At 40.1% G+C, this 25681-nt stretch overlaps 1 protein-coding gene across 4 annotated transcripts in view; it reads right to left on the reverse strand.

Moving 5' to 3' along the window:
- Positions 1-25060, reverse strand: part of FARS2 (phenylalanyl-tRNA synthetase 2, mitochondrial) — a 460578-nt gene extending 435518 nt beyond the window's left edge. For 3 of the 4 annotated variants that reach the window (XM_016212998.2, XM_087820664.1, XM_087820665.1), the window contains exon 1: positions 24935-25060. The gene's annotated coding sequence lies outside the window, so the exon portion shown is untranslated. Of the gene's footprint in view, positions 1-24911 lie in introns of all 4 variants that reach the window. The other variant, XM_016212999.2, reaches the window with a different exon arrangement.
- Positions 25061-25681: the final 621 nt, after the last annotated feature.

Genomic DNA, 25681 nt, shown 5'->3' on the forward strand with positions numbered 1-25681 from the left:
AACTCAAAATGGATTAAAGATCTGACCATAAGACCTGAAACAATAAAATACATACAAGAAAACATAGATATTAAACTTACAGACCTTGGTCTCAGAGAGGGTTTTCTGAGGTTGGCTTCAAAGGCAAGGGAAGTAAAATAAAAATAAATGAATGAAACACATCAAACTAAAAAGCTTCTGCACAGCAAAATGAGACATCAACAAAACAAAAAGGCAACCAACTGAATGAAAGAAGATATCTGCAAATAATACCTCCAAGAAGAGGTTAATATCCAAAATATATAAAGAACTCATACAACTCAACAACAACAAAAAGCACAAATCAATTAAAAAATGAGCAGAGGACCTGAACACTTTCCCCAAGAAGACATACAAATGAAGATGTATGAAAAGACGCTCAACTTCGCCAGCTATAAGGGAAATGAATATCAAAACTACAATGAGATACCACCTCACACCTGTTAGACACTGCTAGTAAGAATGTAAATTGATGCAGCCACTTTGGAAAACAGTATGCAGTTTCCTCAAAAAATTAAGAATACAGCTATCATATGACCCAGCAATCCCTCTTACGGGTATCTACCCAAAAATATTGAAAACAATTATTCACAAGGTTATCCTATGTTCACTGTAGCATTATACAGATGACTGGATAAAGAAGTGTTACATACATACAATGGAATACTACTCAGTCATAAGAAAGGATGGAATGCTACCATTTGCGACAACACAGATGGATCTTGAGAGTATCATGCTAAGTGAAATAAGTCAGATGGAAAAGGATGAGATAATATGACCTCATTCACACATGGGACATAAAACAGAAAGCAACAATCAGACAAGGAAACCAACTCATAGACACAACAGAAGAGTGGTTACCAGAGGGAAGCAGGGTGGGGTGGGGATAAAGAAGGTAAAGGGGGTGAAATTTATTTACTTATTTATTTACTTATCATTATTTTTTAATCCTCACCCGAGGATATTTTTTCCATTGTTTTTCAGAGAAAGTAGAAGGGGGAGAGAGAGATTGATGTGAGAGAGACACATTGATTGGTTGTCTCCCACACACGCCCCAACCGGAGCCGGGGATCGAGCCTGCAACCAAGGTAAGTGCCCTTGGCCAGAACGGAGCCTGGGACCCTTCAGTCCACAGTTCAACACCCTAACCACTGAGCCAAACTGGCTAGAACAAGGGAGTCAAACTTATGATGAGAGAGAGAATAGACTTTGGGTGGTAAGTACACAATGCAATATACAGACGATGTATTCTAGCATTGTATACTTGGAACTTACATTATGTTATTACCAATGTTGCCCAAATAAATTTAATTTTAAGAAACAGCTCTGGGGGGGGGGGGGGAGCAAAAAAGAAAAAAACAAGAAAGCACTCATGGATGTGGACAACAGTGTGGTGCCTGCAGGGGGGGGTGGAGGTGCAAGAGGGTATGGGGGGATACATGGTGATGCGGAAAAAATAAAAAAATAAAATATAAAATAAAATAAAATAAAAATAAAATAAAATAATAAAATAAAATAAAATAAAATAAAAAATAAAATAAAATAAAGAAGGAAATAAAACAAGAAACAACATTAGGAAGGTATGTTTTAGACGGTGGTGGTTTCACTTTTGGAAGTGGGGAAACTATAAAAGAAGAAGTATAAGATATAGATTGAGATACAGATTATTTATTTCTGCTGAATACTGAATTCAAGTCCTATGCAACATTCCCAATGCCTAAACCTCAAAACTACTACAAATATATTGAGGGAAAAAAGAATAACAATGGCATAGGCTTATTTCTTGCTCTTTCATGTATAATAAACTGTGATATCCTTTAAAATCCTGGGGCTGTCATCATCTGACCAGGTCTCACTGGAGGTACAGATCAATTACTAAGCAGCAAACAAATCATGTTAAATTATCATACTCATATAGGAAATCTGTATCAAATGCTTTTGCAACTAATTAAGAAAGCTGAGATGTATAATCAATTTACAAACAAATGTCATTGATTAAAAGGGGAAAAAACAGCCAGTTTTCTGCCTGATTTACCATATATAACTTTTAACCTAGCAACTTGTGGATGATTTTATACAATTATCATGACCAAAATAGATATGTGCAAAATAGAGGTATATAAGAAAATAACATATATACATCAATGACTTATTTTTCTCAATAGAAACAATAGGTGTACAAAGATCCACCTACATGTCCCATCTGAAACATCACAACCAATACCACTGAAACACTGATTGGCCATTTAAAGGTTCACTGAGTCTCTGATACTATGAACTGATCATACCCCTCAAGAAGCTCACAGACTATCAGGGAACCCAAGTGACAGATATATAGGTCCCCAACTAAAACTCAAGATAATATGGCTGTTAAAGGGTGGTGGAAGAAGTGACTAACTCTACATGGGGTAGAACAGAAAAGATTTCACAGAGAGTGAATTTTCAGTGGTTAGCAGCTAACACTATCAGAGACTATATGCTTCTCTTTTCAATTCTGCATTCAGTGGCTTTTCATTGGTACCCTGAAACTGAGTGTAAATATAGCCACCAAACAATACAAATCAGGCACCCCTCCCATAAACATTGATTACTAAACATCTACCAGCACACCAGAATTCTTGATGGCAAAATTCTACACAGTAGAGACCACACGCGCAGAGGACCAAAAGCACAAAGATTCGGAAAGAGCAAATACTTCAGGATATGTGGAGTATAGAGAACAAATGAGGGAGTGGTAATGGGTAGGAAACAAAGGGAGGTTGGGGATCTGATTTGTTGGGGCCCTGTAATGTCTAGAACCTACCTGTGAGTCACCACCACTGTGAGTTAGGGTTAAGATGAGGGGGGAAACCAGCAGTCACTAAATTACAAATCTGCAGTCATATTATCAGTGCTCCCAAAGAACAAAACACAAACAGGAGATACTCAAAGGTACCACAGGAAAAAGACCTCTCCTAAAATTAAGACATACTTGAATCTACAAATCAAGAGCAGACCATGCTGCAGGATAAATTAAAATGCAATGATCAACACTAATAGCCTGGTGAAGGTACTGAACATGAGAGAAAATGAACTCATCACACTGGCTCTAAAAGGCAATAGAGTGGCTCAAAGTATGAAATCTGGAGCCAGATTCCATACAATTAGGCAGAAAAGGTAAAAGAGAAAAGTCAGGTTGGTATCAGTTTTCAGGCCAGCCAAGGTGTCTTTCAGTATAAAGGTAAGCATATTATCAAACATACAAGAACTCAATGCAAAACTCTGATAAACCCTTCCTGAAAAACCTTAATGAAGAAATCTAGTGCCCCCCTCCCCCCCCAAAAAAAACTGGTCAAAATAAATATTCAAGAGATGGAAAAACTGTTATAAAAGAACTGCTGGTGAGCACTTGAAGCCATTTAAGAGTATGGCTAAAGAGCCACTGGAGTTACTGGTAACAGAACACAAAGTTAAAGATCTTGACAATATAAAATAAAATATAACAAATAAAAGGGTAGAACAGGGAGAAAAGATAGAAAAAAATACAAATGCATTTATCTTTTTCATCTTTCAAAACGAACCAAATATACTAGCTAAAATCAAAAGTCTGTCAAAAAGCCATAATGATCCAACAACAGTGTTCCATGATTGTTTTGAAGTTCAACAACCCCTTAGGTTCTGTAATTTCTTTTCCTTTTTACATTTAAATAAAATTAGATATATTTTTTAAAAGTAAGAATATCATGTGTGATGTGATCTTATCTTTATAAAAGACTTTTTAGCCATCCATCCATCCTTCCATTAATCTATATAAAAATTCATTGAGGTGTTTACAATGATGCTTATCAAATATTAACCACAGTTATTTCTAGATTATAAGACTTGAGTAGCTTAAATGTCTATTTTTCTACTATACTTTGATTTTTAAACAATGAGTATGTATTATTTTTAGAAAAACTATAAGACATTAAATTGAAGTTTTAAATGAGGCAAAATTGACTAAATGGCAAATGTCAAAATGTACAATTTACAAAGAAAATGAGTAAAAGTCATTCATACAACTCTAGAGCTACAATCAGTCCAAAGATTCCAAAAGAGTAGACAAAGAGTAGAAGAGAGATTAAAAGCTTTAGAGAAGCCTCTGGCCTCACTCCCTCCAAGAGAAAAAGGGTGTCAGCCTCCTTAGCTCCAGGAGTGAGAACTTCAAGGAAGCCCCCTGAGAGAGGGCTACTGTGTACTCCACGCAGGAAGGGAGACCATGAACGTGCACCCAACTTGTATTGGGAAATGCTGGGAACCTGAAGTGGGGCTGAGAAGAGCTAGAGACCAAGAGGGTTATGCTGAGGAACTTACTCTACCTACTTCCGGTAGGCATGTCTTAGAAACCACAAGAGGACAGTAGGGGAGAGAGTCAGGACTGAGCCATTGTAAGTTTTGGCTAAGAGCACCTGGCAGGTGAAATGACACCAACAAAGAATGTTTCATCTGTGGAAGGAACCTTAGAAGAACCGGGACGAAGGTGGAGCGTAGCAAGCCAAAGAAGAGTCACCTAAGTCATGGGAGCTGAAGTTGAAAGGACCCAGTAGGGATTCCTCTGAAGAACTCGGGAAAATACTCAATTAGACAGTCAAACCTAGAGTATTAAACCATCCAGTGAATGTAGAATTGTTGTATCCCTTCACTCTCCTCTCCTCTCCCACTCTTCAAACCTGGCAGGGCCTGAGCAGTAGACAGCTAGCTCAGGAGAAAAAGATTAGAGAAAGAGAAACAAGCCACACACATTCCACCACCTTTCCCATCGTAGGATCCTTTGAAGGCGGAGGGTGTGAGAGAAGTTTTCATCCAGAGTGCCTGACTTATGCTCCACAGCTCACTCTAGTTCAACATACTGGTTACATATGCAATATCACTAAATCACAGGCAGAAATACACAGTGGCTAGCCAGGTGTACGTATGTCTGCAATGTTTCTTCCGTATACAGTAAATTGATTCTACTAATAAAAGCACATCAATAAAGCAGGGAAGGAAAATAATTAGAACTGAGAACTATACTAGTCTGAAGCAGACCAATAAAATGATATTTAAAAAGCAATGAACACAAAATCCAGGCTGAGGGTAGTAAAGATATGAGAGGGCTATGGCACAAGAAAAAGGTGGAAAGCCCAGTGGGTTGTAAATCCTGGTGGGGACAACGAACTGTGGAGTGGAGTATCAAAGGGAGTGAGCAGAAAGGCAGGTACAGAAAAGTAAGAGAAAGACTTAAAATTGAGGGCATGGAAGAGGTTTCAGCCAATAACATGTGTTTAACTCCAAATCTCAGCTGGTCATGTACTATTTATTTCTGTTTCCTCATTCTGTACCATTGCTATGAGCATTAAATAAGGAAACACATAAAGCAACTAGCCCCAAAACCTGGCACTCAAAGAGTGGTCCCTTCACTGCACATGGGAGCTAATGAGCTATAAACCAGGAACGTCAGAAAGGTGAAGGAGAAAAACAACTGAGCTATCAGGACAGAGCCACACACATTTTAAAGTTCACATTACTTAGCTTCAAATACAAGAATCCTGAAGCACGAAAGAAATCCAATTTTGAGAGGAAAGAAATAAGAAAACCAAGGGACACCAGTAAATCATGAAACTGCAGCACTAGTGGGATATTCCATTGAATTATTGACCAGTCATTTGGCAAATATTTATTGAATTCTATGCAAAGCACAATCAATCTAATAATTTATGTCAGCATCTATCAGCTAATAATATATTGTCAGCACACAGACAAAATTAGAGGCAGATTAGAGGTAAAATAAACTTGACTAATTGCTTATATTTACAAAGAGGGGTGGGAGCCAAGGATGACCTGACCGAGGAGAATGAATGTCCATTGAGTGATGAGAGTACATGCTTCTGCCACATGCAGGGGGTACAAATGTGTTCTGCAGCCATGGAAGAGATGGAAACATAATGGTTAAAATGGCAGAAATATCCTGGCATTATTACGATCAAACCAGGAGTCTCCAACCTATTTTAGTCTGAGAATAAATTCTAACTTTGAAAAATTATCTCCACGAGATCAGACATACAGTTTTAATGTCTGCTGTACAATTCAAAAATACTTAAAGGCACTAATGAGTCACAGCAGCCTTTTATCACTGCATATTTTTCCAATCACTATACTACCTGCATATATTCGAAAATAGGACAAGCATATGACAGAAACATAGGAATTCATAAACCTTTTCTTTCTGTGGCTCCCACAGCTGTCTAGCACACAGGCGGAAACCACTGTTCTAACCGGCCAAGCTATCTAATAGGACCATGAATCTTTGAAAATCCTTATTCTTCAGCCTTAAACTGCAGAACCTGCACTGTAGCGGTTCTAGGGGGAAAACTGATACTTCAGCTGAAAAAGGTTTGGAGAGATTCAAGCAAAATATAGAACCAAGCACAAGTTTTATCAAATTACTGATTAAGTAGCAAATATTCATTGAACACATTTTTATGTATAGTAATGTTCATTCATTCTAATGATATTTATTTAAGCATTTACACACTAATTATACTCTTTCAAGCACAGAACCAAACAGAATGCAAAATAACCTAACCCTTAGACAACTAAGGCTTAAAGACAGATGCTTACCCAGAGGTAAAACAGAGTACACTGTAGGACGATGCTAATTATTGAGAATAAGAATTCAATGTAAATTATTTAATTTCTCAAGGCTGTTTTCAGGATTCATACCACCAAATCAAATATGGCATGATATAATCTGGAAAATACAAACATTTTGGAAACAAACAGTCCTCACTTCAAGCATCTAATTAATCTTCCATGTGAACTGGGGCCACTTATCTAAATTCTCTAATCCTCAGGGGTTTGGTTTGTTTTCTTTTTGGTAAAATTTGGGTAACAATGCCTACTTCATTCAATTAGTATGAGAACCAAGTAAGAAAGTATATCAGATGTCTTTGCAATGCCTAGCAATGGATTAGGAAATGTTTGGAAAGAAAGAGGACTCTAAGCATTGTCTACTACCCTTAAGAAAATCCGGACCACGTAACAATGATTTGTGATAATTTTTCCTTCTCATGGGGGCAGACTGAGTTAAAACACCTTGCTGACTGGCTATTTCAAGCCAGAACTCACCTGTGCGGCTAGCTACTTTGGTCAGCAAGGTGTTAAAAATTATTTAATGTAAGTGCAGACACGAGTTATCTCGTGACTGGTCAGCAACATTCGCAAATGGAAGCACGTGTATACTCGTGACTGGTCAGCAAGGTGTTTAACAGACTATTACTGTCTTAACCCAGGTAAGCAGGGCTATGGCCCTTTCCCAAGGCTGCAGAGCTGCAACAGCGAAGACTAACAGGAAAGTCTGCAAATTTCCTTCTCTGAAATGCCTGATTGTTTTATGTTCCTATTAGTATTCAGAAGCTTTCTTTTAGAAGCCCAAACATTACAAAATAAGATTCTGATTAAATATAACCATACGTCGAGTTTCTCTATTAAGTGAAACAATAAAAGTACAACCCTTCCCTTCCTCCCACACCTTAGGACAGCCAACTAGTCATGCACAAAGAGATTCGACCCTAAAGAACAAAGAACCCTTTTGGTGCACCAGCATCCGCACACACAGACGCAATCTCCTACTGCAGATGAAGCCATAGAAGATTGAGGATCCAGAGCAATCCAGACTATTAAAGAATCCAACCTCCGGTCAGACGGCTGCAAGGATACAGGGATCCTTTAGGAAATAAAAGGGAAGTCAAGTCTTTGATAAGCCCAAGACTCTTGGTTCTTTCAATATCTATCTCTTTACAAATAAAACAATGTATGGTCTTGTCATGAGTGGAAGGCCTCCCTAATTTTTGACGGTCCTAAAACATATGAATATACAGATTAATACTGCCATCACAAACTATTGTACCAAAGAGGATGACCATATATTTCAGTTTCCCCAAGACAGTTCAGGTATGCCTGTTGTCCCAGCATCAATATTTAATAGTACCCACTGACAGTGATCTCAGAGTGTCCTGATTTAGGAAATAAATTATATGATCACCCAAATGTTAAATGACTTATCTAAAATGATATACAAAAGCTGAGACAGCTGTGAAATGTAACCAAATTGACAACATCCTAGTTAAGTTTTCTTCCTTACTATTGCATACATACAGCATTTACAATCATTTAAAAAATGCATAATAAATCTCCCTGGAAACAGTAAAACTATTACCAACAATCCAGGACTATAGCCTGCTGAAACTAAAAAATTTTATTTAAAAGCATCCCCATTGTAAGTCAATAACTTGTGTCAATAATTCATATGGACTCTCTTGAGACTACTCTTTTAGAAAGAAACAAAGATTCTAAATGCAATTTTAAATAACATGCCTGGTAGCCAAGTACAATAACCTGCTAAAATGAGAATCATTTCCATGCTTCCAGGGTTACCCAAAACATAAAATAAAAACATTCATTACCAGAGGCTCTTCACATCGAATTAGAAAAATAGTATCAATAAAGCTTATTTTAAGATAATGCAAAATTCTAGGAGAATAAATCCTAACACAAGAGAAAATGTACCCAAAATACTTATCATTTTCTAAAGAAACCACCAAGATACTTGCTCAGTTAGTATGCTAAGGACTACACTACTCTCATTACAAAATCTAAACCTAAACTAACCAGCAGGGAACAATGTCATCTGAACACATGAAATAAACTCTGCTGTAGCTGGCATCTCGTGTTATCTAAAACTGGTGGTAGCGGTGGGACAGGAAGATGGAGATGCAGAAATCTAAGATTTCAGTCTTACTTCTTCCACTCAGTTATCCAAGAAATGTTTACTGAGCACCTAGTAGGCACTACACCTGCAGTGATGAACAGAACAGACATGGTCCCTACCCTTTTCTGCTAGAGAAATCAACATGAAACCAATAACTTATAATTATGTGGGTATATAATTTTAAATTATAAAAAGTTAAGGTAAAGAATAAAATGCTATCAGAAAAAAATAATAAAATAAGAAAGGTGTAATTTAAACTGCAGCAGATCCTGCTGAAGATGGTACATTAAAGCGGGGTAGTGACTAGTGAAATGAAAAGTATGAAAGAATATTGATTATACTGAAGAGAGACCCTCATGTACAAAAGTCCTGAAGTGGAAAAAAAACTTAACCTGTGTGTGCACATAACGGATTTCTATAAAGAAAATATATGAAAATATCCCAAAGCTTCACAAACAGCATAGAAAAATCAACAAGTGTAATTTAGTACACTTAAATTAACAAGTGTACTAAATTCCAAATAAAGACTTCTGGCAAGGCAGAAGCAATGAAACTCTATTTCTGGCACTGTATCAGGATGTACTGAGCTGCAAGATAGCCCAAATAATCATGGGTTAAGACAGAAAGACATTTATTTTTTACTGAAGATGAAGTCTAAGATATCTACTACCTGGGTTTATTCAGCAGCTCAGAAAAGTCAGGGCTTTAGGTTGGAATCTCTTGTCCTTTCCCTCAGGCTTTTTGCCTCATGGTTGCAAGATGACTGCTGAGCTCCAAGCATTAAAGTCAAAAATGCTCAGGCAACAGCACTTGTTTCAAGGTGCTCAGAGATTTGAAATAGGTAACTGTGCCCATACCTCAAAATGTCAAGGAGGCAAAAAAGTATGCTGCCTAATAAGCTTTCTTCTACTTCATGACTCCTCTGTTTTCACTTTCCCCCACACTCCACAATTACAGGAACTGTTATAAAGATAATTCTCCCAAAAACATATCCTCATTAATTGAAGCTAACCCTATATTACTGTCTGCCAATATTACTGTAATCCATTTCATACAAGCCAAGCTCTTTTTACTATTAAATATTATTAGTTAACTCAAGCTCACAATTACACATACAGGACACGGGTTTGCCAAGCTGAACTGCTTCAACTGGGCTCAGCAAATAAATTTTTATATTAAAAAGTTATAAAATATTATATCATATAAGGGTAAAGTATTCACTATAATGGCAAAACCAATCATGAATTCTGTTTCACTTCTGTTGATAATAACATTCTCTAGTATGGTACTGCAATGGACTGAATGCTCATGCCCCCCCCCCCAAAATTCTTATTAAAATCCTAATGGTATGAGGAGATAGGGCGTTTGGGAGGTGGTTAGATTGTGAGGCCTCCTAAGGAATGGGTTTAGTGCCCTTATAATAGAGACTCCAGAGAGGTACCTCAAGCCCTTCTACCATGTGAGGACCCCGAGAAAAGCAGACCCTCTATGAACTAGGAAGCTCTCACCAGACACTGAATCTGCCGGCACCTGGATCTTGTACTTCCCAGCCTCCAGAACTGTGAGAAGTGAATTTCTGTTGTTTATAAGCTATCCAGTTTATGATACTTTGTTATAGTGGCCCAAAGACAAGTATCAAAGATTGTGAATTAATAGAAAACATACATATATATTCTGGTTCCTGGCACAGAGCTCCTAAAACCGTTGTAATTTCCTAACAAGAACACTAGGAGCATCTCTTGTTCTATTTGTCTTCGACCCTGTCCTTGACACAAGGCTCCTAAAACCCTCATAAATTCCTAAGTGGTAAGAGCACTAGGAGCATCTTTTGTTCTAATGAGGTGACTCTGGTGGGCTCCTGGATGGCTCCTGGATGGGGCCTGGTCACCAGAAAGACCAAACCATAAGAACCTTGGAGTTTAACTCAGTCCCCCACTTTTCTAGAGAGGGAAGGGGGGCTGGGAATGAAGTTATTAACTGATCATGCCTACATGAGAAAGCCTCCATAAAATCCCAATAGTATAGGGTTCGGAGAGTTTCCAGGTTGGTGACACATCCACATGGGGAAGGTGAAGCACTCCCAACTCCACAGGAACAGAAGCTTCTGTGTTTCCCAGACCTTATCTCACATATCACTTCATCTGGCTATTCATGTGCATTCTTTACCATATCCTGGTAAATGTATTTCCCTGAGATCTGTGAGCCATTCTGACAAATTAATCAAGCCTGAGGAGGGGGTCACAGGAAACTCCAATTTGTAGCCAAATCAGACAGTTGTGAGTAACCTAGAGACCTACTACTTGTGATTGGGATCTAAACGGGAGGCAGTCTGGTGAAATCTGAGGCCATCTCGGAGTAGATAATGTTAGAATTTAATTGAATTTTAGGACACCCAGCAGGTATTGCAGTGAACTGCTTAGTGTGAGGGAAAAAAACCCAAACATTTAATGACCAGAAGTGAAGTGTTCTGTGAGAATACTAAAGGAGACATACAGGAAGGAAACACACAGAAAGGAATAACTGTAGGTATTTCCTTTATAAAGACAGATTTTCCTTTCAAGAGATCGGTTAACTTCACAAAATTCAGTTTTGGATATCTTGAGACAGTGACAAAGTGTTCTGCCAGGGATTAGCTGTTATTTTCTAAACAGAGCGTCAACATTGAGAACCCTAAATGTTTTCTGTAAACAACCAACTGATCTGGACAACCAAGAGACGGCTAGTATTCTTTGAATACTACCCATTCAAAGAAATAAATCAATACTTCAAATTTGTCCTTAGAAAAATTACTAAACTAAGACATTTGTCAAGGGCCCAACAGAGCTCCTGGAAGAGAAAATTAACACTAAATGAGTAATAGCTATCATTATCCTTGCATGTAGCCAGTCTGATTAAGAAATCATGATAAAATATCGAGAGAACATAAAACCATTATTCTTAAAATGTATCCTCATAACTGGTAAGAAAAAGAAGGATGAAGGTAATCTGCAGCAGAATGTTACCATGCACCACACGGCAAAAGAATTCCCATGTTGGTGGGGGTTTGTACTAAGAAAAGATGGTGTGGTTTTTTTTCATTTAGAAGGCACAGAATTAATTTTTTTAAAAAAGATCCTCCAGCCCAGCCGGTGCAGCTCAGATGGTTGACCATGGTCCTGTGCACCAAAAGGCTGCCGATTCCATTCCTGGTCAGGGGCCATACCAGGGCTGAGGGTTCAGTCTCCGGTAGGGACATGTATGGGAGGCAACCAATGATTGTTTCTCTCTCAATCTCTCCCAGCCCCCCCCCCCCAGTATGTCCTCCGGAGAGGATTAAAAACAAAAAGAAAGACCCTCCAGAAGCAAGTGACATTTGATACACTTTACAAAAAAATCAATTGTCAATCTTATTGTTGCTGCCAACAAGTAAGGGGACCCTTAGCCTCCAATCAATGAAGCTTTCCAACTTTCTCATAGAACATATTTTCTTAAGTAGATCTGAAAAGAGCTTCCTGAAGTGTGAGAAAATCCCCCAAGTGGTAATGTCTCTCACACACACATTCCGACAACCTTAACAAAGGAACTAAGTCACTTCACTAGGAATTACCGACTGAGGTCCAGCTGAGGAGGAAACTTGTAACAAGGAAGGGCAGAAACCACCTGGAGAATGGCAGGAAGGGTGAGGTCCGGAGGGGAGCTGGCCCAGCTCCCACCGGTAGCAGGCCAAGAGTGAGGAGGAATCTCTCCACTACCGGGGGGCTTCCCTGAGAGGACCGAAGCCCAGAGCCCAGAGCCCAGAGCCCATGCTGGGCTCTCCAGTCGGGAGCACCAGAGCTGAGAACCACAGCCCAGGTAACATCTACCCGTGAAAGGAGGCAGGGCTTCTGGCCAACTGGAGATAAAGCCACAGATTTGGGGTGAGGGGTTATTGTTTTATAAAACCCAGAGCACAGGATTTTCTTTTTTTTTTTAATGTATCTTTATTGATTTCAGAGAGAGGAAAGGCGAGGGAGAGAGAGATAGAAACATCAATGATGAGAGAGTCATTGATCGGGCCCGCAACCCGGGCATGTGCCCTGACTGGGAATCGAACCCCAATCGCCTGGATCCTAGGTCGATGCTCAACCACTGAGCCACACCCAGCCGGGCAGGATTTTCATTTACAGATACTCACCAGAGGCTTCAGTGGAGGTAGAGCAATGAGGACTGGAATTGCCTGAGAGGCTGGAGTAGGAAGCATTGGGGGAAGACATGGAAAAGCGGCCGTCAGACCTGCAATTGGTCACACACCCACAAACCAAAGTGGCCATTTTACCTGAAAGGCACAGGCCCCTCCCGGAAGCCACAGCTCAGTAAAAGGCAAATATCCCACCCTAGGAGATACAACTCACCCTACCCTCAGGAACCCTGCTTACCACACCCTGCATCTCCACCCCTACAGGGGAAACAGCAGCACATGACAGGCCTATGGGTTTAATGAGAGAGCATCAGTGACTGGCTTGGGGTGGGGCCATACACCCCACTGTCCCGGGAACATGACTGATGCTCCCCCGTCACAGGAGAGCTGATAGAAACTCCCCATTTCCAGAAAATCCCACAGGACTGCATATGAGGATCTCCACCCAGCTGAGGACAGGAAAATATTCTGAAACACTCCCAGAGGAGTTCTGAAACAGGGAAACTACCCACCACTTTCCCTGAAATCTAAAAGGCACCTCGCCCTCATGGGAAACCAGAGGTCTTATACTCCCAATTCTGCCAAAAACCCTTTTAGGAATAGACTTTTCAGTGATTAAGACTGACAGCTGGCCGGCAGAGAAGACAAGAAGAGGCAGAGCCTGGGGAACCTGGGGAAGTTTGCTAACCCGTCCCTGTGCCCCCATGCTGCTAACAAACCAGCTTTAGAGTGCAGCTTGGCTCCTCCCACATGCAACCAAGGCCTTTGGAGAGAGACACAAACTGTGGATCACTTGGAGCTTCTAACAGGCTGCTGAGATCCAAAAATGGACAGCTGCTAACAGTGGCTAGCACCAAAGTACCTCCCAGGAGGCCCAGAATCGGCAGACAAAACCATCAGCCACAGTCAAGAAAAAAGCAGGATCCAAAGGTAGCTCCCAGGAGGCACTAAACTCTGCTGAGACAACCACCACTTGATGTTTCTTTGGCGGGCTTTTTTTGCATTATCTTTATTGCTTTATTATTTTTATCTCTCTTTTATCTTTCATGTCTCTAATTTTCCCTTTCCATTTCTTTCTCTATATTTTTCTTCTTTTCCCATTCTCTTTTCTTTTTAATTTCTGCTCTTTTCCTTTTTATATACATTTTTCTTCCACTTTTCCTTTATACCACTTTCCTTCCCCTATTCTTTATTCTTATTTTCTTTATTTACCCTCTACCTTTTCATATTCCTTTTTCTTCCCACTCTTTTTTTCCTTCTCATATTTTTTTCCTTACTTTTTTTATTCTATTCCCTAATTCTCCATTCTTTTGTGGTTGCTTTTGTTGTTGTCGTGGGGGTCTTTTGTATGTTATCGGTTTTACCTTGTTTTGTTTTTGTCAGCACCAGCAAAATAGTTCACACAATGCGAGCAAGGATGACCCTCACAGTGAGCCAGCCTGAGGGGAGATCCCACCAATAAATGAGAAAACAATCAAGACCAAATTATATCAGGAGAGTTCAAATAACCCACACAAGGGACATTCCTAGAACATCTAGCTCCCAAGATCAAAGAGAATGGACCACAGGGTCCCACAGAACACTTACTACATAAGTCAACGAAGAGTGGGAGGCATAGCCAATTAATCTAATACACAGAAACAAATACAAAGGAACAGCAAAAATGGGAAGACAAAGAAACAACCCAAAAATGAAAGGAGGAAACTCCAGAAAAAGAACTAAACAAAATGAAGGCAAGCAATATATGAGATAGAGAATTCAAAGTAATGGTTATATGGATGCTCAAGGAACTTAGTGAGAATTACAAGAAACTTAGGGGGAACTACAAGAGTATGAAAAATGAATTAGAAACCATGAATAAGAACAAGTAGAAAAGGAAGAATAACATATCTGACATCAAGAATACACAGGAAGGGACCAGCTGGTGTGGATCAGGTGGTTGAGTGTTGTCTCATGCACCAGGAGGTCGCTGGTTAGATTTCCAGTATGGGCACATACCCAGTTGAGGATCAATCCCTAGTAGGAGGTAAGCAGGAGAAAGCCAACTGATGTTTCTATCTGTCTCTCCCTCTCCCTTCCTCTTTGAAATCAATATAAACATATTTTTAAAAATACACTGAAAGGAATCAAAAGTAGATTGAATGAGGCAGAAGATCGGATCAATGATCTGGATGACAAGAAAGGAAAAAACCCACCAAATTAGAGCAGCAAAAAGAAACGGAATTAAACAGCAGTAGGATACTTTAAGAGAAATTTGGGACATGAAATGCAACAACATGCACATCATAGGGCTACCAGAAGGAGAAGAAAGTGAGCAAGGACTAGAGAACCTGTCTAAAGAAATAGTGACAGAAAACTTCCCTAATCTGGTGAAGCACAATGTCAGACAAGTTCAGGAAGCATAGAGACTTCCAATCAAGATGAACCCTAGGAGACCCACTCCAAGATACATCATAATTAAAATAACAAACGTTAAAGACAAAGAAAGAATCTTAAAGGCAGCAAGAGAGAGACTACAAGGAAGTACCCATTAGACTGTCAGCTGATTTCTTAACAGAAACAATGCAGGACCGAAGGGATTAGCATGAAGTATTCAAATTCATGAAAACCAAGGACCTGGCCCAGCCAAGAATGGCTCAGAGGTTGAGCATCGATCTAGGATCCAGGTGATCGGGGTTTGATTCCCGGTCAGGGCACATGCCCCGGTTGCGGGCTTGATCAATGACTCTCTCATCATTGGTGTTTCTATCTCTCTCTCTCTCCTGTCCTCTCTCTGAAATCAATAAAGATATACTTAAAAATAATAATAAATAAATAAATAAAAAAGAAAAAGAAAAAGAAAACCAAGGACCTGAACCAAAGACTACTCTATCCAGTAAGGCTATAATTTAAAATTGAAGGTGAAATAAAGAGCTTCCCAGGGAGGAGAAGGCTAAAAGGAGTAGATTACCACAAAACCAGCATTGCAAGAAATGTTAAAGGGAGTGCTTTAAGAAGAAAACAAGAGAGAGAGGACCATAGGTATAAAGAAAAAAATTACACTAATTAATTACCTATCAATAATACCTTTCAGTATAAATGCACTAAATGCTCCAATCAAAAGACACAGGGTAGCTAAATGCATAAGAAACCATGACCCATATATATACTGTCTACAAGAGATCCACCTCAGAACAAGAGATTCACAGACTGAAAGGGATGGAAAAAAATATTCATGCAAATGGAAATGAAAAAACAGCTGGAGTAGCAATACTCATATCTAACAAAACAGACTTCAAAACAAAGGCCATAACAAGAGACAAGAAAGGATACTACATAATACTAAAGGGATCGTTCCGATAAGAGGATATAACCCTGGTAAACATATATGCACCCTATATAGGAGCACTTATATATGTCTGTGTGTGTGTATGTGTATATATACGTGTGTGTGTGTGTGTGTGTGTGTATGCCTCTTGGAAGACTTTAAGGGAGAAATTGATAGAAATACAGTCATAGTAGGGGACTTTGAAACCTCACTGAGAGCACTGGAAAGATCTTCCAGACCAAAAAAATGAACAAGGAAACAATAGCTTTAAAGTACACACACTAGTTCAGAAAAATTTAATTAATATTTACAGAACATTTCATCACAAAATGGCAAAATACACAATCTTCTCAAATGCACATAGGGCATTTGCAAAGATAGACCACGGTAAGACGCAAAATGAGTCTTGGCATCTTGGATCTCAATGGCATGAGACTAGAAACCAAATACGAAAAAAAACCTCAAAAAATATTCAAACACATGGAGACTAAATAGCATGTTATTAAACAATGAATGAACTACCAATGAGATAAAGGCAGAAATCAAAAACTTCCTGGAAACAAATGAAATGAACCCACAAAAACCAAAAATCTAAGGGACACAGTGAAAGCAGTCCTGAAGGGGAAGTTCATAGCATTACTAACCTACCAAAAGACACAAGAAAAAGCTCAAACAAAAAAACCTAACCCTGCAACTGAAAAAATTTAAAAAGAGCAACAAGAAAAGTCCAGAATAAGTAGAAGGAAGGAAATAAGAAAGATCAGAGCAAAAATAGATGACATAGAGACTAAAAAACAACAATAGAAAGATCACTGAAAACAAGAGCTGTTTCTTTGAAAAGATAAACAAGACTGATGAACCTTTAGCCAGGCTCATCAAGAAACAAAGAGAGAGGAGCCAAATAAATAAAATCAGAAATGAAAGAGGCAAAGTAACAACTGACATCACAGAAATGCAAAGGATTGTAAGAAAATACTATGAACAACTATATGCGAACAAACTGGACAAATTCCTAGAAACACAATCTTCCAAAATTCAATCAGGAAGAATCAGAAAACCTTAATAGGCCAAAAAAGTTAATGAAATTGAAACAGAAATCAAAAAACTCCCAGCAAACAGAAGGCCTGGACCAGATGGCTTCACAGGTGAATTTTAAGAAACATTCAAAAAAGAATTAAGCCCCCTCAAACTATTTCATAAAATTCAAGAGAAGTGAAGACTTCCAAGCTCATTTTACAAGGACAGCATTATCCTAATTTGAAAACTAGAACAAGACACTACAAAGAAAAAAATTACAGGCCAATATCCCTAATGAACATATATGCTAAAATCCTCAATAAAATATTGGCAAATCATATCCAGCAATACATTAAAAAGATCACACACCAACACCAAGTGGGATTTATTCTGGAGAAGCAAGAATGGTTCCATATTAGCAAATCAATAAATGTGATATACCACATAAACAAAATGAAGGATAAGAATCATATGATCATATCAATAGAAGCAGAATAAGCATTCGACAAAATCTAGCACCTATTTATGACTGAAAGTTCTCAGCAAAGTGGGAATAGAGGGATCACACCTCAACATAATAAAGGCGATATATGAAAAACCTACAGCCAACATCATACTAAATGGGCAAAAACTAAAAACATTTCCCTTAAGATCAGGAAAAAGACAGGCGTGTCCAATTTCACCACTCTTATTCAACACAGTACAGGAAGTTGTAGCCAAAGTGTTCAGACAAGAAGAAAACATAAAAGGTATCCAAATTGGAAAGCAGGAAGTTAAACTGTCATTATTTGCTGATGACATGATATTGTACATAGAAAACCCTAAAGACTCCACCAAAAAACTGCTAGATTTGCCCGGCCGGGCGTGGCTCAGCGGTTGAGCGTCGACCTAGGATTCAGGCGATTGGGGTTCGATTCCCGGTCAGGGCACATGCCCAGGTTGTGGGCTCGATCAATGACTCTCTCATCATTGATGTTTCTATCTCTCTCTCTCCCTCTCCCTTCCTCTCTCTGAAATCAATATATATTTTTAAAAAAACTGCTAGATTTAATAAATAAATTCGGCAAAGTAGCAAGATACAAAATTAACATCCAGAAACTGACAGTATTTTTATACACCGATAATGAACCCACAGGAAAAGAAACTAAAACAATCCCACTGACCATTGCAACAACAAAAAAAGATACCTGGGAATAGGTTTAACTAAGCTGGTAAAAGACCTGTACTTTGGAAAACTAAAGAACATTGAAAAAGGAAACAGAGGAAGATACAAATAAGTGGAAGCATATAATGTGTTCATGGACTGGAAGAATTAACATCATTAAAATGTCCATACTACCCAAAGCAATCTACAGATTCAAATGCAATCCCAATTAAAATACCAATGGCATATTTCACAGATCTAGAACAAATATTTCAAAAGTTTATATGGAACCAAAAAACACTCCAAATAGCCAGAGCAATCTTGATAAAGAAGAATAAAGTTGGAGGGATCACAATACCAAATACCAAGCTATACTACAAGGCCACTGTAATCAAAACAGCCTGGTACTGGCACAAGAACAGGCATATAGACCAATGGAACAAAACAAGACCCCAGAAATTGACCCACACCAATATGGTCAATTAATATTTGACAAAGGAGGTAAGAGCATACAATGGAGTAAAGCCTCTGCAATAAATGGTGTTGGGATAACTGGACACGTACATGCAAAAAAATAAAACTAGACCACCAACTTACACCATACACAAGAATAAACTCAAAATGGATAAAAGACTTAAATGTAAGTCACAAAACCGTAAAAATCCTAGAAGAAAGCATAGGCAGTAAAATATCCTAGAAGAAATCCTAGGCAGAAAAATAGGCAATAAAAGCGTAGGCATCAAGAAAATAAGAAAGGAACTTAGTATATGGGAAAACATATTTGTCAATGATACATCTGATAAGGGTTTAATTCCCAAAATATACAAAGAACTCATATAATTCAACATCAGGAAGACAAGCAATCCGATTAAAAAATGGGCAAAGGAACCTGAATAGACATTTCTCCAAAGAAGACAAGCAGATGGCCAAGAGATATAAGAAAAAATGCTCAAAGTCACTAATCTAGAGAGATGCAAATTAAAACTACAATGAGGTATCACTTCACACCTGCCAGAATGGCTACCATCAATAAATCAACAAACACAAGTGCTGGTGAGAATTTGGAGGAAAGAGAACCCTAGTACACTGCTGGTTGGAATGCACACTAGTACAGCCCCAGTAGAAAACAGTATGGAGGTTCCTCAAAAAATTAAAACCTGAACTGCCATTTGACCCAGCGATCCCACTTCTACAAATATATCCTAAGAATCTCGAAACACCAATCAAAAGAATATATGTACCTCTGTGTTCTGAGCACCGTTATTTACAATAGCTAAGATCTGGAAACAGCCCAAGTGCCCATCAGTAGATGAGTGGATAAAAAAGCTGTGGGACATTTACACAATGAAATACTTTGTGGCTCTAAAAAAGAAGGAGCTCCAGCCTAACTGTTTTGGCTCAGTGATTACAGCGTCAGACTTTGCACTGAAGGGTCTCAGGTTAGATTCCCACCAAAGGCGTGTATCTCGGTTGCAGGTCTGATCCCTGGCCCTGATAGGGACGTTTGTGGGAGGCAACCAATTTGATGTGTCTCTCACATCGATCTCTCTCTCTCTCCCCACCTCCCTTCTACTCTCTGAAAAGCAATGCAAAATATATCCTTGGGTGAGGATTAAAAAAACGGACCTCTTACCATTTGAAACAGTACAGATGCACCTAGAGAATATTATGCTAAGTGAAATAAACCAGTCAAAGACAAATAGCACATAATCTCACTTATATGTGGAATCTGATAAACAAAATAAACTGACGAATAAAATAGGCCCAGAGGGCCCTACTCAGTTTAGCTCAATGGTTAGAGAGTCAGCCCAAGGACTGGAGGGTCCTAGGTTCGATTCCAGCCAAGGGCATGTACCTTGGTTGCAGGCTCGATCCCAGGCCCTAGTGGGGTGTGTGCAGGAGGCAACTGATCAATGTGTCTCTCTCACATCACTGTTTCTCTCTCTTTTCCCTTCCCTCCCTCTTTTCCCTCCCACTCTCTCTAATAAGCAATGGAAAAAATATCTTTCAGTGAGGATTAAAAGAAAAAAATAGATCCAGAGGTGTAGATGCATGGAACAGAATAATAGATCTAAGTGGGGGATGGAGGGTAGGTGGTGGGAAGGACAGGAAGAGATTAACCAAAGAGCATATATGCATATATGCACAACCCATGGACACATACACTAGTACGGGGAAGATGGGGAAGGCCTGGGGAGGGGGTGGGGTTTGGGTAGAGAGAGACAAAAAGGGAGAAAATGAGAGACATCTGTAATACTGTCAACAATTACCAAAAATGGCACTAAGTCTTTCCAAAGAAATGTTAATAGGGGAAAAAAAGGAAATTTATCTTAAAGGACTAGAAAGCTAGCTCTGGCCCATGTTTCTCAGTGGTTAGAGCATCAATCCTGAGATGAAAGGGTTGCAGGATCAAGTCTGGTCATGGGCACATACATGGGTTGTAGGTTCAATTCCCAGTCAGGGGTCGTGGGAGAGGCAACAAATGATGTGTCTCTCTCACATCTCTCTGTCTGTCTGTCTGTCTCTCTCTCTCCCCCCTCGTTCCCTTCCATTCTGTCTAAAAATCAGTGGAAAAAATACCCTCAGGTAAAGATTAATAACAACAAAAAGACTAAAAAGCTAGCATAAAAACCAACATTTGATATTCTCTGAATATTTATAATAGTTCCTATACAAACCAGTTAGCTTTACATATAAGTGAGAATCCAAATAAATTAAAGTTCAAATATGACTAAAATTTACCCATGTTAAAGTCAGTAAAAATTAATAAATTTTAGATTTCTGAAGCTGGCACTGAAGACCTTCTGTGAAAGTGTAGCATCATAGCTAGACAGATCACCTTCTAGGCCAATACCCACCCCCACTGGTTCCTAGCTGTGTAACTGGCTAAATAACCTAATCTCTCAGCTTCCCTTCCATTTAAGGTAACCTTCCCTTAAATGAAGGTAACAGCTTTCCCGTCAGGTCTCCAAAGGATTAACTGAGGCCATAGAAGGACTCAGATGGTGTCTACCACCTGTATCTCCCATACTCACCCTCATGTGCTCTCTTGCTCTAGCCCAGACCCTCCCATATTCCCTAGGCCAAGATTATTCTTCCCTAGACCTCACTCAGGCCCTCTCCTACCCTTTCCAAGAGTAACGCTTCCTGCTGTCGCCATCTTTCCACCACACCCCCACATCCAAATCCTATCATTCCCTTCAAGGCCCAGCTCACATCTAATGCTCTCAAGCCAAACACCATTACCTCTTCCATAAAGCCCCCTAATTCCCGCCAATCAATGTTTCTCTGCCCTGACTTCATTCGATCCCCTGGGGAGTTAAAAAAAAAAAGTTCCTGAAGCCTGAGCCTCAGCCATGCTTTGTTGGTCTGAGATATGGCACAGTGAGCCCTTCAAGCTCTGAAACCCCATCCCTTGCAGGACTTTGTACCTTCCATCCCATATTTTAATCACATACAAATTGTATTTAAACTATAACCCTTGGAAAACAGGATCAGTATTTGATCTATATCCTCAAGTATCCACAAGAATACTGACTTGAACTATCAGACCGGTAAACTATCTGTTGAATGTGGACGTAAAGAAGCAGAATTTCAGTACTCCTCAAATACATGATTCAAAAATATGGTTTGAAACAAAAGCGTACCAAGACCTAAAAAACTATATTTCAATAGGTCAGATATTAAGTTCTGCTTGGCTTATGTGAACTAGCAATGCATGAGAAGAAATGACATATCCCAAAAACAGAGGAAACGTTATTAAAATAAAGCAGGTACAGGGCTAATCATGTCTGTGGTCTTCCCATCCATCCAACTGCTTTAAGTTCCTGAATGGATCATGCTTCCTTATGCCCCCGTGCTTTGAATGTACACTACAATCTCTAATGTATATTATTCATCTGGGGTCTTACTACTCATTGTGAAAATACCTTCTATGATGGAAAGGCTTCCCTTAGGTCAAAGTCTTAATGTCCCTCCTCTGTACTCTCCGACCATTTGGTATTACCCCTATCATAGCACCTGTCAAAAATAAATTATTACTCTGCTTATCCCTATTGGTTTCTGGGAGGAGAGGGAGACTCCCATCATTGTAATTCTACCACCTGGTATAATGTATGGCACTTAGGAAGTGTTCAATAAATGCTGAATGAATGAATGAATGAATGAGGAAAGGACTTTAGTTTGTCCATCTGTAAAAACGAGTTAATGTCCAAGGTCTCTTCCAGTTTCATATTCTACCAGAATAAAGAATCAATAAAATCTATATCCCTAAGTATTGCCCTAGCCAGTGTGGCTCAGTGGTTGGAGCATCGGCCTGCGCACCGATGGGTTGCAGGTTTGATTTCCAGCCCCTATTGGGGCATGTGCAGGAGGCAGTAGACTGATGGGTCTCTCTCAAATCGATGTTTCTCTCTCTCTCCCTCTCCCTCCTTCCCTCCCTTCCACTCTCTCTAAAAAAATCAAGGGAAAAAATGTCCTTGGGTGAGAATTAACCAAAAATAAGAATCAGTAAAATCAAATGATGATTATGTATATAATAAATGATCCATGTTTGGAGTGGATCATTTCTAAATCATAATATCACAAGTTGATTTACACAAGATTTTCTTTACATATCATTTTAATATCTAAGCCTAAAGACAGTAAATTGCTATTAAATTTACATTGCTTACTATGGTTGGAGAAGTTTCTCTTAAAGCATCAAGTGCTCATCAGTAATCCTAATTTCAACACAAGGTAATATACTGTTTTACACAGGTAGGTATAGAACTATAGATATTTCATAACTATGGATAGGTGAATATTAAGGAAATATTTACATTTTGGGGTCTAAACAGTAGTAAATGGGTCATTACCCAAAAGAATACTCAACCGAGAATAAATGCATGTTAAAAGATATAAGAGGAAGGTCCATGCAGCTTCTGGCCCAACCCCACATACAACATCAAGTAGAGCTATCATTGAAAATAGTCATCTCTGCAATGAAAATGTATAAAAGGAAAGATGTGGTGTTGGAATTTGATTATTTTTATTAGTCTTTCAAGGAAATGATATATAACATATAACGATTTCAAATAAAAATAAAAGTATTTTTGTGAGGACTTAGTTTACAATCAGCTGGGAAGATATCGCATTCCTAACATTGTACCAACAGGTGACCAGGCTATCCAAACAAACTAAACGTTACATATTTTTTGGAAAGTTTTATTTTATTACAACAAAGTTAGTCATTTAGATATATCAACTGTACACATTAATAATCAAATTACTTGAAAATTACACATAAACAAGTGTATACAATTATTCCAACTTCATTTTCTAGATGAAAAAAATATATATAATGCAATCCCCACTGTTTTTAAACAAGGCAAAATCATTTTCAAGTTTTTTCTTCAAACTTTGATAGCTTTTTCTATTTTTAACTTTCATTAACATTGCAGTTTTCCCAGGTGTTGCATAGCATTTTATATCATCAGCACTCAACAGTGTATCACGTTAGGAGAAAACTGCTCTGGGTCTTATTCTATAATACAGTCATGTGCAATTCCCTTGGTCTGAAATCCTTTAAGTAATACCAAGTATAAACTCAAAATATTAAAAGCCCTTACAACAAAACCTAAGGAAAGACTTGCCCAATGGCCTGATCAACCTGCAAGCGTAATAAAAGTTCGGCTACCTCGTAAAAAATCTTATTTTGAGACTTACTGATGTATGAGACCTTTAAAAAAAATCAGACAGTATGCTTAAAAGGATTTCAATAAAAATCCTTTCTCTTCCATGACTTTTTAAAAATGCCATTGCATTCTAAGGAATAATATAACAAAAGTATATATGGTTAAGTGTGGTAAGGTCAGAAAAGTGTCTCTTGCCCTTAAAGTTCCTGAAAATACGAGGTTGTTTTGACACAAACTGTCATTTCAAAACCAGATAAACTTAAAGAGATGAAACAATACCATAATCAGTGTTTTGATTAAGCTGGGTGTTCATGCAAACTTGTTTTTGACGTATAAAGGGGCAGTCCTTGCTGTATTTGGGGGCAGAAAACTGTACCTCTTCCTCACATTTATTACTCAACGAAAGACTCCAAAGAGAAAAGCTTTGCAAACACTAACAGGAACCAGGTCGGGCTTCCCTAAGCCGAGTCCTGCGTTCAGGCTTCGCCCAGCACCGCAACACGGCGCGCAGGACAGCAGACGTCTTGAGAAAACGCGCCCTGGCCGAGAACTCGGCCACGGAAAGCTTGCGGAGAAAACTCGCTCGGCAGCAGAGCGCTCGCATCACTAAAGTTTCTTCCCAAATTAATCGCCCACGCCTGCAGCCCAGACCACCCCACCTTTTGTACACACCTATTAGATGACAAAACTCTGAAGGACTCATGCCTCAAAAGCAAAACTGGAGAGCTCAAGAACTACTCGGTAAAGGGGCGAGACCCGTGGCCAGTTCACTCCCGACCGCACCACCGCGCCCGCAGCGCCCCACGCCGCAGCGAGGCGGCACTCACCCACGGCCCACGGGGACACCCACCGCGGAGCGTTTACAATCCGGAGCGCCGCAGGCTCGCTACTCCCCCGGGGAACGCTCTCACTCCCTCCTCAGGGCTCCCTTCGGAGCACGCTGGGAGCTGCCATTTTGACAAGAAGGCGGGCTTTGCCCGGAGGCCCCTTAGTCGGTGGCCCTGACGGAGCCGGAGCCCCAGGGAACCCCTGATCCGTCCACTCCGCGCCCGCCACGCCCTAGTCCTTGCCTACAACGAGTTGCCCGCACTCGGGGCGCACGGCCAGAGGGCGACCGAACCAAAGGCGTAAGCGAAGGGTCCCTGGAAACCCCGCACGGCCTCTCCGGCAGGGACGAGGGCAGCCTGAGCGCGGGGGGCGGGGCGTCTGCAGCCCCGGACCCGGCGTCCCCGGGGCACGCGCTCGGTTACCCGGGCAACGCGGCCGGAGGTCCCGCCGAGGTGCTGCCTGGCGCTTCGCCGCAAAGCTCCTTGTCCTCTTCGTGACCCCAACTCAGTGTCCTCTCCACGACCCCGGGCGGTTCGCGAAGGCATTCTTTGACCGCTGCGTGCCCTCCGTCCCCGAGGAGCGTGGCTCGTGGCACAAGCGGCCCCCAGGTCCCACCACAGGGTCTAGCTCCGTCCCCTCGACGGCCCCTCCCACTCCCCACCCTCAGCCCGCCGGGCACGCGGGCGCCAGCGGGAGCCTCCCCGCGGAGGCCGCGCCGGGACGCCGGCCGGGGCGCCTCCCCTTAGCTGCCCGCCGCCCGCCTGCGCGG

The sequence above is a fragment of the Miniopterus natalensis genome, chromosome 9, assembly GCF_054644295.1.
Source record: "Miniopterus natalensis isolate mMinNat1 chromosome 9, mMinNat1.hap1, whole genome shotgun sequence".
NCBI classification, from domain to species: Eukaryota; Metazoa; Chordata; class Mammalia; order Chiroptera; family Miniopteridae; genus Miniopterus; species Miniopterus natalensis.